This window comes from Aotus nancymaae, unplaced genomic scaffold (assembly GCF_030222135.1).
Source record: "Aotus nancymaae isolate 86718 unplaced genomic scaffold, 86718_ANA_hifiasm-v0.15.2.pri h1tg000004l, whole genome shotgun sequence".
Lineage (NCBI taxonomy): Eukaryota > Metazoa > Chordata > Mammalia > Primates > Aotidae > Aotus > Aotus nancymaae.
Genome location: NW_026988415.1, coordinates 67000369 through 67016462, shown reverse-complemented (window position 1 = coordinate 67016462; position 16094 = coordinate 67000369).

The window sequence follows — 16094 nt, the reverse complement described above, 5'->3', positions numbered from 1 at the left end:
ATTCCAAAAACCAGAATGCCTTTTCTACTTCAAGGGATTACTACTCCTCGCCAGCAAGGGAACACAACCTGACAGAGAAATAGTTTGATGAATTGACAGAAGCAAGCTTCAGAATATGGGTAATAACAAACTTCTTCAAGCTAAAGAAGCATGTTCTAACCCAATGCAAGGAACTAAAAGTCTTGAAAAAAGGTTAGATGAAATGCTAACTAAAATAACCCATTTAGAGAAAAACATAAATGACTTAATGCAGCTGAAAAACACAGCATGAGAACTCCATGAAGCACACACCAGTGTTAATAGTGGAATCAATCAATTGGAAGAAAGGATATTAGAGATTGAATATCAACTCAATGAAATAAAGTGGGCAGACAATATTGGAGAAAAAAGAGTGAAAAGAAATGAACAAAGCTTCTAAGAAACATGGGATTTTGTAAAAAGACCAAATCTGTGTTTGATTGGTTTACCTGAAAGTGTCAGGGAGAATGAACTCTTCTGGATATTATCCAGGAGAACTTCCCCAACCTAGCAAGACAGGATGACATTCAAATTGAGGAAATACAGAGAACACCACAAAGATACACCTCAAGAAGAGCAACCCCAAGACACATAATCATCAGATTCACCACGGTTGAAATGAAGGAGAAAATACTAAGGGCAGCCAGAGAGAAAGGTTGGTCCATCAAATCAACAGTGGATCTCTCAGCAGAAATCCTATAAGCCAGAAGAGAGTGGGAACCAATATCCAACATGTTTAAATAAAAGAATTTTTAACCCAGAATTTCACATCCAGCCAAACTTAGCTTTATAAGCTAAGAAGAAATAAAATCCTGTACAGACAAGAAACTGCTGAGAGATTTTGTCACCACAAGGCCTACCTTACAAGAGCTGCTGAAGGAAGTAATAAACATGAAAAAACAACTGGTACCAGCCACCACGAAAACATACCAAATTGTAAAGACCATCAACACTATAAAGAAACTGCATCAACTAATGGGAAAAATAACCAGGTAGCATCATAATTTCAGGATCAAATTTACACATAACAATATTAACCTTAAATGTAAATGGGCTAAATGCCCCAATCAAAAGACACAGACTGGCTAATTGGATAAAGAGTCAAGACCTATTGGAGTGCTGTATTCAGCACACCCATCTCATTTGCAAAGACAAACATAGGCTGAAAATAAAGAAATGTAGAAATATCTGCCAAGCAAATGGAAAGAAAAATAAATAAATAAAACAAACAAACAAACGAAAGATAGATTTGCTATCCTAGTCTCTGATAAAACAGACTTTAAACCAACAAAGATCAAAAGAGACAAAGAAGGGCATTACACAATGGGAAAGGGATCGATGCAACAGGAAGAGCTAACTATCTTAAATATATGTGCACTCAATACAGGAGAACCAAGATTCTTAAAGCAAGTCCTTAGAGACGTACAAAAAGACTTAGACTCCCACAGAATAATAGTAGAAGACTCCCACTGTCGATATTAGACAGATAAATGAGACAGAAAATTAACAAGGATATCTAGGATTTGAACTCAGCTCTGAACCAAGCGGACCTAATAGATACCTACAGAAGTCTCCAACCAAAATCAACAGAAGATACATTCTTCTCAGCACCACATAGCACTTATTCTAAAATTGACCACATAATTGGAAGTAAAACACTACTCAGCAAATGCAAAAGAAAGGAAATCATAACAAATAGTCTCTCAGACCACAGTGCAATCAACTTAGAACTCAGGATTAAGAAATTATTCGAAACTGCACAACTACATGGAAATTGAACAACCTGCTCCTGAATGACTACTGGATAAATAACGAAATGAAAGCAGAAATAAAAATGTTCTTTGAAAGCAGTGAGAACAAAAATACAACTTACCATAATCTCTGGAACACATTTAAAGCAGTGTCTAGAGGGAAATTTATATCACAAAATGCCCACAAGAGAAAGCAGGAAAGATCTAAAATTGACACACTAATGTCACAATTAAAAGAATTGGAGGAGCAAGATCAAACAAAGTCAAAAGCTAGCAGAAGACAAGAAATAACTAAGATCAGAGCAGAACTGAAGAAGATAGAGACACAAAAAAACTTCAATAAATTAATGAATCCAGGAGATTTTTTTGAAAAGATCAACAAAATACATAGAACGCTAGCCAGACTAATAAATAAGAAAAGAGAGAAGAATCAAATAGATAAAATAAAAAATGATAAAGGGGGTATCACCACCAATCCCACAGAAATAGAAACTACCATCAGAGAATACTATAAATATCTCTATGCAAATAAACCAGAAAATCTAGAAGAAATGGATAAATTCCTTGACACTTACACCATCCCAAGACTAAACCAGAAAGAAGTAGAATCCCTGAATATACCAATAACAAGTTGGAAACCATCATTCTCAGCAAACTAACACAAGAACAGAAAACCAAACACTGCATACTCTCACTCATAAGTGGGAGTTGAACAACGACACACAGACACAGGGAGGGGAACATCACACACCGGGGACTGTTGGGGGGTGGGGAATTAGGGGAGGGATAGCATTAGGAGAAATACCTAATGTAGATGATGGGGTAATGGACGAAGCAAATCACCATGGCACGTGTTCTGCACATGTACCCCAAAACTTAAAATATAATAAAAAAGGCACACACACACACATACACACACACACACTCAAAAATAAACAAACAAATAAAATCAGAGATGAAAAAGGAGACATTACAACTAATACTATAAAAAATTAAAGGCTCATTAGTGACTATCATAAGCAACTATATGTCAATAAGTGGGAAAATCTAGATGAACAAAATCCTAGAAACATACAACCTACTAAGATTGAATCAGGAAGAAATTCAAAATCTGAATAGACCAATAGCAAGTAATAAGATCAAAGCTGTCATAAAAAGTCTCTCAGTAAAAAAAGCCCGGGGTGCCATGGCTTCATCACTGAATTTTACCAAATATTTAAGGGAAAACAGAAAATAAGTAAAAACATATTATGTATAGATATATATGAATAATACAGCCACTATCCTTAAAACAAAGCAGAAAACAAGTGGTGGTGAGGATGGATGTGGAGAAATTGAAACCCTTGTGCACTGTAAACTGCAATGTAAAATGGTGTGACCACTATGAAAAACAGTATCGTGATTTTAAAAAAATATTTTAAAAATTTACCATATGATTCAGCAATTCCACTTTTGGATATAAACTCAGAAAAATAAAAAGCAGAGTCTCAAAGAGATGTACAGGGTCTCAAAGAGACGTACAAAGAGGTGTACCATGTGATCTTTTCATATACACATACATTGTAAAATAATTACCAAAATCAAACTAATAAACATGTCTATCACCTCTCATAGTTATCATTTTTTGTGGTGATAAATTAAGAGACTCACTTTAGATACAAGGCACAAATAGATTAAAAGTGAAAAAATCAAAATAGTATTTCATATAAATAGTAACAAAATGAGAGTTGTGGTGGCTTTACTAATATCTAAAAAATAGACTTAGGTCACTGGAGGGTGAAAAGGACACTTCTATGATAATATTTGCATTTCTCTAATGACCAGTGATGATGAGCTTTTTATCATGTTTGTTGGCTACATAAATGTCTTCTTTTGAGAAGTTTTTGTTCATATCCTTCACCCACTAAAAACAAACCTTCTTGAACCACCACTGTATTGTATGTTTGTTAGAAGTTCTGGGGCAAAATGTATTGTTGATGTTGCAAGCTGTCTCTGCTGCTTTATGACCCATTTTGAATCCAAATAAAAAAATCACTCAAATTTGCTTTTTGTCTAACATCATTTCCATAGTCTAAAATAAATATAAAATAAGTTAATAGCAAAAAAACAACATAAATTGAAAAATGCTCATTAAAATTATGTATAACCTAACCACATTTATTCAAATGTATTCAAATATCAAACAGCAAATTCCAACAATGCAAAAACTGCAATTATATTTGCACCTACCTGATTTTTTTAATGTATCCTTCTTGGGATGCGTTGAGCTTCATGACTATTTTTTTAATTTAGGAAGGCTTTAGTCATTATTTCTTAAAATATTTTTTCTTCCCCTTTCTCTTTCTCCTCTCCTTCTGAAACTTCCATTATGTGCTTGTTAGCACATTCAATGATGTACCGCTGGTCTCTTAAATTCCGTTCATTTTTCTTTATTCCTTTTTCTTTCTGCTCCTCGAATTGGATAATTTTCAGTAGTCCTATCTTCAAATTTACTGTTTCTTTCTTCTGCCTGGTCAGGTCTGCTGCTGAACTTGTCTACTAATTATTTTTCATTTTACTTATTGTACTTATCAGCTTCAGAATTTCTGTTCAGTTACCTTTTATAATTTGTACTTCTTTATTGATATTTCATATTTATTTAGGCTTTTTCTTAGCTCTTTGTGCATATAAAAAACAAGGAAGTTACTAATCTTTGTATAATAAATCCAACGTGTCTGGACTTCCTCAGGGACATTTTAGTTAAAATATTCTGTGTATAGGCTATACTTTCTTATTTGTGTGACTCATAATTTTTGATAAAATCTCAGCATTTTGAAAATTGTAATCTAGTAATTTTGGAAATTAGATATGTCTCCTCTTTGGAGTTTGTTTTTCTTGCTCACTGTGGGCTGTGGTTGTTTGTTCAGTGACTTTTCTAAACTATTTTGTAAAGTCCCTGTGTGGTCTCTGAAGTCTCTTTACTTGTATCTTGTGGGCACCAAGTGTTGTTTTTCTTTTATTCTTAACAGAGATTTCCTTGAATGCCTGTAATTGAAGAAAATGAAAGAAAAAAATCTCTCAGATATTGCAGATTTGCTTTGTATTGGGGCACTCCTTCAACACTTAACCAAGCTGTTTACAACTCTACCTTATCCTTACCCTACTGCTTGTGCTGAGCCTAGAGATTGGCCAAAAGTGGAAAGCTTAGGGTCTTCTTAAGCTATATTCTCAGATGTGTCCTGCCCTTGGTATGTTTGTATCTTTCTAACTTCCCAAATATATGTGCATCTTTAGAATGCCCCAAATTCCCAAGGGAACTCTCCCGAGCTTTTTCTTGAAAGCTTTCAACATGTCTATTGATTACTTTGACACAGAAAAGAACTCTCTTTTTTGATAAAATTTGAGTTGGATTTCTCTGAGTCCTTTTTCTGACTATTTCCTAACCTTAGGCGCTGTCCTTAGTCTAGTGTCTTTGCCTTTGTAGTCCACAGCAAAAATACTGCTGCGTCAGTTCAGCAAAAATTCCTCACTTTTGATATCTGATCAAATTTGTTATTCCTCATTCCCAATATCTTATCGCTCTGACCTGCCCTCAGTAATAATCTTGAGTCAATATGGTCAAAATCTTCCTTAGCCATGATATTTCTTCTTAATAATATTCCATCCATTGATTTCTATCCAGCTTCATAGTTATAAATCTCCCCTCGTTGTATTTGAAATTGAGTTCAATCTCTCTCATCTACTACAATATCCCATTTTTGTGGTCCTCTTCAATAAAATTTGCTTTACTGTGTTTAACAAGTACCATGAATAATTTTTCTTTAACAGTGTCAACTAATGTTTTGCCAGAGGTGGCAGCAGGTTGTTCATTTGGCTTACAATGGTTTTTAGAAATGTTCTCTGTATAGCCACGTTTCCATATTGAGTTGGGTTCCACAGAGGTGATGCAGAGATGAGTCCCTTGCTTTGGTCCTTCAGGTAGCTCCCAGGCAGGTCAAAACAGAAAAACACAATTATTTGAGAATACGATCTGTTCCGTTTTCTCAGGAACCAGGAACAAGAAGTTATACTCCAAATGCAGATTGTGCAATCCAAGCCTATAGCTTATCTGGGGAAGCATTAGGGTAAGGGCAATTTAAAATGCTGTAAAAGGCTGGGAGATCCAAGATGGCCAAATAGGAACAGCTTCGGAGTGCAGTTCCCAGCAAGAAGAATGCAGAGAGTGAGAGATCACTGCATTTCCAAACGAGTTTTTACTGCCCACAGACCAGGAGATTCCCAGGCTGAAAAGTGCCACAAGTTTCCACCACAGCTGTTTCAGCCAGCACTGTGGGTCTCCGCACAAAAACTCACACAAATCTAGAGTGGCCATTTCAACTGGCACCTGGAACACCTGGGATACAGAGCTGCCTATTCAACTGAAAAAATGGGGGTTGAAACGGAGCCTGGTGATCTGGCTCAGCAGGTCACACCATCAACAAAGATCAGCAATCTTAAACACTCTGGATTGAGAGTTTCACAGCAAGTGCACTGGACCCAGGATGGTCCGGCTTGGTGGGGGGAAGGGTGTCAGCAATTATTGAAGCAGCCCACCATTACTGATGCAGTTCACCAATAGGGAGGCAGTCCACCATTACCAAGGCAACCCACCTTTACCGAGGTAGTCTGCCATTACCGAGAAAGTTCTAACTGTACTTCTGTAAACAAAATCACAAGGAAGTTCACACAGCAGCTGTGCAGAGCCCATGGCAGCTCAGCAACGCTTCTGCTGACAGGCTTAACTAGACCACTTCCTTGCTAGGCAGGGCATCTTTGTAAAAAGGAAGCAGCACATGAGGAACATATAAATAAAGCCCCACCTTCCCAGGACAGAGCACCTGGGAAAAAAAGGCAGTTATGAATTCCACTACAGCAGACTTAAACATACCTGCCCAGCAGTTCTGAATGAAACAAAGGAGCTCCCAGCTCAGCACTTGAGCTCCTATAAGGGACATACTGACTCCTCAAGCAGCTCCCTCACCCCTGTATATCTAAAGAGACACCTAATAAAAGAGAGCTCAGACTGACATCTGGTGGGTACCCTTCTGGGACTAAGATAACAGAAGAAACTGGCAGCAACCCTTACAGTTCTGCAGCTGCCACAGGTCATCCCCAGGCAAGTAGGGTCTGGAGTCAACCTCCAGCAGTCCTACAGCAGAGGGGCCTGATAGTTAGAAGGAAAACTAAAAAACAGGAAGAAATAACTTCAACATCAACAAAAAGGACATCCACTCAGAGACCCCATCAAAAAGTCACCAACTACAAAGACCACAGGTAGATAAATCCACAAAGATGGGAAGAAACCAGTGCAAAAAGGATGAAAACACCCAAGCCAGAACACCTCTTCTCCTCCAAGGGATCACAACTCCTCACCAGCAAGGGAACAAAGCTGGATGGAAAATGAGTCTGATGAATTGACAGAAAGGGGCTTCAGAAGGTGCGTAATAACAAACTTCTCTGAGCTAAGAGAACATGTTCTAACCCAGTGCAAAGAAACTAAGAACCTTGAACAAAGGTTAGATGAAATACTAATGAAAATAAACATGTTAGAGAAGAATATAAATGAATTGATGGAGCTGAAAAATACAACACAAGAACTTTGTGAAGCATATACAAGTTTCACTACCCGAATTGACCAAGCAGAAGAAAGGATGTCAGAGACTGAAGATGAACTCAATGAAATAAAATGAGAAGGCAAGATTGGAGGAAAAAGAGTGAAAAGAAATGAACAAAGCCCCCAAGAAATATGGGATTATGTGAAAAGACCTAATCTACATTTGATAGGTGTACCTGAATGTGACGGAGAGAATGAATTCAAGCTGTAAAACACTCTTCAGGATATTATCCAGGAGAGCTTCCCTAGAAAGGCAGGCCAAAATTCAAGTCCAGGAAATACAGAGAACACCACAAAGATATTCCCCAAGGAGAGCAACCCCAAGACACATAATCATCAGATTTACCAAGGTTGAAATGCAGGAAAAAATGCTAAGGGCACCCAGAGATAAAGGATAGGTTACCCACAAAGGGAAACCCATCAGACTCACAGTGGATCTGACAGAAACCCTACAAGCCAGAAGATAGTGGGGCCCAATATTCAACATCATTAAAGAAAAGAACTTTCAACCTACGATTTCACATCCAGCCAAACTAAACTTCATATATGAAGGAGAAATAAAATCCTTTATGGACAAGCAATAGCTCAGAGGTTTCATCACCACCAGGCCTGCCTTACAAGAGCACCTGAAAGAAGAACTAAACATAGAAAGGAACAACCAGTACCAGCAACTCCAAAAATGTACCAAATTGTAAAGAGCATCAACAAAATGAAGAAACTGCTTCAACTAATGGGAAAAACAACCACCTAGCATCAAAATGGCAGGATCAAATTCACACATAACAATATTAACCTTAAATGTAAATGGACCAAATGCCCCAATCAAACTACACAGACTGGCAAATTGGATAAAAAGTCAAAACTCATCAGTGTGCTGTATTGAGGAAACCCATCTCACATGTTAGGACACATGAAGGCTCAAAATAAAGGGATGGAGGAAGATTTACCAAGCAAATGGAGAGAAAAAAAAAAAAAGCAGGAGTTGAAATCCCAGTCTCTCATAAAATATACATTAAACCAACAAAGATCAAAAGAGACAAAGAAGAGCATTACATAATGGTAAAATGATCAATGCAGCAAGAAAAGCTAACTATCCTACATATATATGCACACAATACAAGAGCACCCAGGTGCATAAAGCAAGTTCTTAATGACCTACAAAGAGACTTAGACTTCCACACAAAAATAATGGGAGACTTTAACACTGCACTGTCAATATTAGACAGATCAATGAGACAGAAAATTAACAAGGATTTCTAGGACTTGAACTCAGATCTGGACCAAGCAAACCCAATAGACATCTATAGAACTCTCCACCCCAAATCCATAGAATATACATTCTTTTCAGCACCATATCGCAACTACTCTAAAATTGACCACATAATTGGAAGGAAATCACTCCTCAGCAAATGCAAAAGAACAGAAATCATAACAGTCTCTCAGACCACAGTGCAATCAAATTAGAACTCAGGATTAAGAAACTAATTCAGAACTGCACAACTTCATGGAATCTGAAGAACTGCCTCTTGAATGTTGACTGGATAAACAACAAAATGAAGGCAGAAATACAGATGTTCTTCAAAACCAACAAGAACGAAGACACAATGTACCAGAGTCACTGGGACACATTTAGAGCAGTGTCAGGAGGGAAATTAATAGCAATAAATGCCCACATGAGAAGCAAGGAAAGATCTAAAATTGACACACTATCATCAAAAATGAAAGAGCTATAGCAGCAAGATCAAAAATCTCAAAAGCTAGAGCAGACCAGAAATAACTAAGATCAGATCAGAACAGAAATAGAGACAGAAAAAAAAACCCTTCAAAAAATCAATAAATCCAGGAGTTGGTATTTTGAAAAGATCAAAAAAGGCAGAATGCTAACCAGATTAATAAAAAAGAAAAGAGAGAAGAATCAAACAGATGCAATAAAAAATGATAGCCAGATGCGGTGGCTCACGCCTGTAATCCTAGCACTTTGGGAGGCCGAGGCAGGTTGATCACGAGGTCAAGAGATCGAGACCATCCTGGTCAACATGGTGAAACCCCGTTTCTACTAAAAATACAAAAAATTAGCTGGGCACGGTGGTGCATGCCTGTAATCCCAGCTACTCAGGAGGCTGAGGCAGGAGAATTACCTGAACCAAGGAGGCGGAGGTTGCGGTGAGCCGAGATCACGCCACTGCACTCCAGCCTGGGTAACAAGAGCGAAACTCTGTCTCAAGAAAAAAAAAATGATAAAGGGTATATCATGATAGATTCCACAGAAATACAAATTATCATCAGAGATTACTATAAACAACTCTATGCACATAAGCCAGTAAATCTGGAAGAAATGAATAAATTCTGGGACACTTGCACCCTCCCAAGCCTAAACCAGGAAGAAGTCAAAACCCTGAATAGACCAATAAAAACAGCTGAAGTTGAGGTAGCAATTAATAGCCTAGCAGTCAAAAAAAGCCCCGGTCCAGATGGGTTCACAGTCGAATTCTACCAGACGTACAAAGAGGAGCTGGCACCACTCCTTCTGAAACTATTCCAAACAATACAAAAGCAGAGAATCCTTCCTACAACATTTTATGAGACCAACATCATCCTGATACCAAAACCTGGCAGAGACTCAGCAAGAAAAGAAAACTTCAGGCCAATATCCATGATGAACATAGATGCAAAAATCTTCAATAAAATACTGGCAAACCAATTGCAACAGCACATCAAAATGCTTATCCACCATGAACAAGTAGGCTTCATCCTAGCGATGCAAGGCTGGTTCAACATACACGAGTGTATTAACATAATCCACCACATGAACAGAACCAAAGACCAAAACAGCATGATCATCTCAATAGATGCAGAGAAGGCCTTCAACAAAATTCAACAGCCCTTTGTGCTAAAAACAACAAACTAGGTGTTGATGGAACGTATCTCAAAGTAATAAAAGCTATTTATGATAAACCCACAGCCAATATCACACTGAATGGGCAAAAACTGGAAGCATTCCCTTCGAAATCTGGCACTAGGTAGGGATGGCCACTCTCATCCCTCCTATTCAATATAGTATTGGAAGTTCTAGCCAGAGTAATCAGGAAAGAAAAAGAAATAAAGGGTATTCAATTAGGAAAGGAGGAAGTCAAATTGTCTCTATTTGCAGATGACATGATTGTATATATAGAAGACCCCATCATCTCAGCCCAAAATCTCCTTCAGATGATAAGCAACTTCAGCAAAGTCTCAGGATACAAAATCAATGTGCAGAAATCACAAGCATTCCTATACACCAATAACAGCCTAACAGAGAGCCAAATCTAGAGTGAACTCCCATTCACAATTGCTACAAAGAGAATAACATACCTGGGAATACAAATAACAAAGGATGTGAAGGACCTCTTCAAGGGGAACTACAAACCACTACTAGATGAAATAAGAGAGGACAGAAACAGATGGAAAAACATTCCATGCTCATGGTTAGGAAGAATCAATATCGTCAAAATGGCCATACTGCCCAAAGTAATTTATAGATTCCATGCTATCCCCAACAAGCTACCAATGACTTACTTCACAGAACTGGAAAAAACCACCTAAAACTTCATATGGAACCAATAGAGAGCCCCCATAGCCAAGACAATCCTAAGCAAAAAGAACAAAGCTGGAGGCATCACACTTCCTGACTTCAAACTACACTACAAGGCTACAGTGATCTAAACAGCATGGTACTGGCACCAAAACAGACATATAGACTAATGGAACAGAACAGAGGGCTTGGAATTAATGCCACACATCTACAACCATCTGATCTTTGACAAACCTGATAAAAACAAGCAATGGGGAAAGGATTCCCTATTTAATAAATGATGTTGGGAAAACTCGCTAACTATATGCAGAAAGCCAAAACTAGATCCCTTCCTTACACCTTATGCAAAAATTAACTCCAGATGTAGTTAAAGATTTAAACATAAGACCTAACACCATAAAAATCCTAGAAGAAGAACTAGGCAATACCATTTAGGATATAGGCATAGACAAGGACTTCATGACTAAAACACCAAAAGCAATGGCAACAAAAGCCAAAATAGACAAGTGGGATCTAATTAATATTAAGACCTTCTGCACAGCAAAAGAAACTATCATTAAACTGGCAACCAATAGAATGGGAAAAAACTTTTGCAATCTATCTATCTGACAAAGGACTAATATCCAGAATCTACACAGGACTTAAACAAATTTACAAGAAAAAAAAAACAACTCCATCAAAAATTGGGTGAAGAATATGAATAGACACTTTTTAAAAGAAGACATTTATGCAGCCAACAAGAATATGAAAAAAATGCTTATTATCACTGGTCATTAGAGAAATGCAAATCAAAACAACATTGAGATACTATCTCACGCCAGTTAGAATGACAATCATTAAAAAATCTGGAGACAACAGATGCTGGGGAGGATGTGGAGAAATAGGAATGCTTTTACACTGTTGGTGGGAATGTAAATTAGTTCAACCATTGTGGAAGACAGTGTGGTGGTTCCTCAAGGATCTAGAAATAGAAATATCATTTGAGCCAGAAATCTCATTACTGAGTATATACCCAAAGGATTATAAATTGTTCTATTATAATGACACATGCACGTGTATGTTCATTGTGGCACTCTTTACAAAAGCAAATACTTGTAACCAACCCAAATGCCCATCAGTGATAGACTGCATAAAGAAAATGTGGCACACATACACCATGGAATACTATGCAGCTATAAAAAAATATGAGATCATGTCCTTTTCAGGGACATGGATGAAGCTGGAAACCATCATTCTCAGCAAACTGACACAAGAACAGAAAACAAAACACTGCATGTTCTCACTCATAGGTGGGTGTTGAACAATGAGAACACATAGACACAGGGAGGGGAACATCACAGACTGGGGCCTGTTGGGGTTGGGGGAGCTAGGGGAGGGATAGCAGGGGGTGGAGGGTTTGGGGAGGGATAACATTAGGAGAAATACCTAATGTAGACGATGGGGCAATGGATGTGCCAAACCACCATGGCATGTGTATACCTATGTAATAATCCTGCACAATCTGCAAATGTACGGCAGAACTTAAAGTATAATAATAAAAAAGAATAAAAAATATTGTAAAACTTTTATGACATTTTTAAGTTGTCTTTTTCTTGATTCAGCTTTTCTTGGTTGCTGTTAACCTGTGATTATTTTCTGGAGTTCTTAAGAAGTTGATTTTAACAGATTCTTGCTCAATTGTTTTGCATTTCTTTTGAGGGATGGGCCCTTGGTGCTATTGTTTTACTATGTTTTCTTGTCCTGTAATACATTAACTCATTCATGATCCCCCAGTGGCAGCTAGAGTAGCCATCTATGGACCTGTTTTGCATCAGCCAACTCAGAAAACCATGAGAACCTCAGCCAGTGGCCTGGCTGGCATATTAAATGAGATTTCTTTAGTGAGTGTCAGCCCAATTCAAAATGTTTTGCTTCTCTTTATAGGGAATCTTTAAAATCCATAGTCACATATTTCTTCTGGATATATTCTAATATTCATTAGAAAATTATGTGATTGTTTTCTATATATAATTCTATTTATTTTTACTCTTATTATTTATATTACTCTCTAGATATTTAGTTTCAGGTTGTTTATTTTGAGACAGAGTTTCACTCTCATTGCCCAGGCTGGAGTGCAATGGCATGATCTTAGCTCACTACAACCTCTGCCTCCTGGATTCAAGTAATTCTCCTGCCTCAGTTTCCCAAGTAGCTGGGATTACAGGTGCATACCACCACACCCAGCTAATATTGTATTTTTAGTAGAGGCAGGGTTTCTCTATGTTGGTCAGTCTGGTCTTGAACTCCTGACCTCAGGTGATCCGCTCGCCTTGGCCTCCTAAAGTCCTGGGATTACAGGCATAAGCCACTGTGCCTGGACTTAGATATTTAGTTTTAATCATATTTATGTATAAGCCATAATTAGAGTGGAGCACATCAGGGAGAGCTAATACTTTATACTGGGGTTAAAAATAAACTACCAAGAGTAGTACTACTTCAGGTACTCCCATGTACCTCCCTTTATAATTTTAGGTTACAAAAATCATACATCAACTTTTTCTTACTTAAGCAAAAAAAAAAAAAAAAAAAAAAAAAAGAATGTACAGAATTGTCGGTTCCACAGAAGGTCTGGGACCTTAGCCAGAGTTGTTGAGCCTTCCTTCTAATACATTGCCATTAAAGTGATTACATTACCTACTTTTAGTACCCTTATGTCTGAGTTCAAAATTATGTTACAAGAGACAGAATCTAATTGGCCCTTGTTTGAAATTAGGTGTATCTATCTCTGAATTAATAAGTTATACCTGGGAAGAATAAGAACAGGATTATATAATACTTGTTAAATGGTAAAGACCATTTTATAGATAATACATGTAGAGACATATAGGTATTATAAATAATAATATATGTAAGATATATATTAAGAGGTTTGTTGTGAGCAATTGGGCTTATATTATTGTGAGATCTGCGTAGTCAAATAAAAAATCCAGAGGGCAGATAACAAGGCAGGATAAACCAGACCTGTTGGGCACAAGGTGAGGCTGCTATCCACTGGCAGAATTAATTTTTCTTAAGGAAATCTTCCACTCTTTTCTTAGGGCTTTCCAATTAAGTAGATAAGATTCTTCCAGATTACCTAGGAGAGTGTCCCTTAATTAAAGTTAACTGATTGTGAAGTTAACTGATTGTGGACTTTAATCACATCTACAAAACACCTTTACAGCAGCAATTAGTGTTTGATGGAATAATGGGGAACTGTAGCCTAGCCAACTTGACATATAAAAAAAGATCATCACATTGCAGAAATCTGGGGAGATTGCCCTATGAGTATCCCTAAAATGTCTACTCAACAGCTCTAAGTTTTACACATGTAGCAGAATAATTTAAGTCATTAATCTTTAGGGTTTTTCTTCTCCATGCATTTTGTCCTACCCCATTACAAAAAAGGAGTCAAACTCTTTGTGCTCTCTTGTCTCAGAGGAGTTAGAACAAAACAGGTAGATAACTACAGAATATTTTATTTTCCAATAAAAATATTTCGCACCCAATGTTAACACAGAAGCTACTGAGCCACCAGATTTTGAGTATAATAAACAGACATGGATAATGCTGCTATCATTGATAACCTCCATTATCTAAGCACCACACAAGGCTTTTATATACTTTTTAAGTGTTTATTCATTTTATATAACCTCATATTAGAAGTGAACTTTTCATATTCTTTTATGACTTATGGGTGGCCCTCAAAAATGACTTAAATTTGGGGGATCGATCCAAGATGGCCACTTAAGAGGAAGTCGGGATTGCAGCTCCGAGAGAAGGCGCAGAGGGTGAGTGGACGCCGCATTTCCAGACGGACTTTTACTGCCCACAGACCAGGAGATTCACAGGAGGAAAAGCCCCACGCGTCTCCAGCACCGCTGGTTTGAGCGGAGTGGCCGCTCAGCCTACGCCCTGGAGCGGGGGGCAGTGGCTTCTTGCGCAGAGCGAGAGAGACAGAGTTCCCTCTGAGCCAGAAAGGGGAGCTGAAGCAGGGAGCCAAGCCAGGAGACCCCCGGGCAAGGGAGTGCCACGAATCTCAGAGCCGCTGCTTCGGCTGACGCAGCGGCACACAGGGCAGCGGATTTTAATTGCGCGGAGAAGCTCCCCGCATTCCCAGCGCCACTGGTTGGACCGGAGCAGCCGCTCGGCCTGCACGGGGGGCGGGGAGCAGCGGCTCCTTGAACAAAGTGAACGAGACTGTGTCCCCTCTGGGCCAGCAAGGGGAACTGTGGCAAGGAGGCAAGCCAAGAGATTACAGGACAAAGAGGGCCCATCTGGAAACACGGCTGAACCCGGGACGGTCCAGCTCTGTGGGGGAGGGGCGTCCTCCATCGGGAAACACCCTGCAGTTCCCGGGGAAATTTTCCGTAACCAAGACAACCCGCCACTACAGAGACTCCGTCACTACAGGGGCGGGCCAGCATAGCGGAAGCAGTTCTAAATACACCCACAGGACTGCAGGGAAGCTCACACGGAAGCTGGGCGGAGCCCACAGCAGCTCAGCAAAGCCTCTGCAGGCTGAGTGTGACTAGACTGCCACCTTGTGGGCAGGGAAAACGGTAGCAACACAGCTGAAAAACATAAAGTGCTAAACCCCTGGGCCAGAACACCTGGGGAGAAGAAAAGGGGGTTTATGAGTTCAGCTGCTGCAGACTTAAAACTACCAAAATCAGAAAGACAGCAACTACAAAGTCAATAGGCAGATAAATCCACAAAGATGGGAAGAAAGCAGCGCAAAAAGGATGAAAACACCCAAAACCAGAACACCTCTCCCCCTACAAGGCAGCATAACTCCTCACCAGCACGGGAACAAGACTGGACGGAGAATGAGTGTGATGAAATGACAGAATCAGCTTTCAGAAAATGGATAATAAGAAACTTCTGTGAGCTAAAAGAACATGTTCTAACCCAATGCAAAGAAACTAAGAACCTTGAAAAAAGACTTGATGAAATGCTAACGAGAATGGACAACTTAGAGAGGAATATGAATGAATTGATGGAGCTGAAAAACACAACACGAGAACTTCGCGAAGCATGTACAAGTTTCAACAGCAGAATTGACCAAGCAGAAGAAAGGATATCAGAAGTTGAAGATCAACTC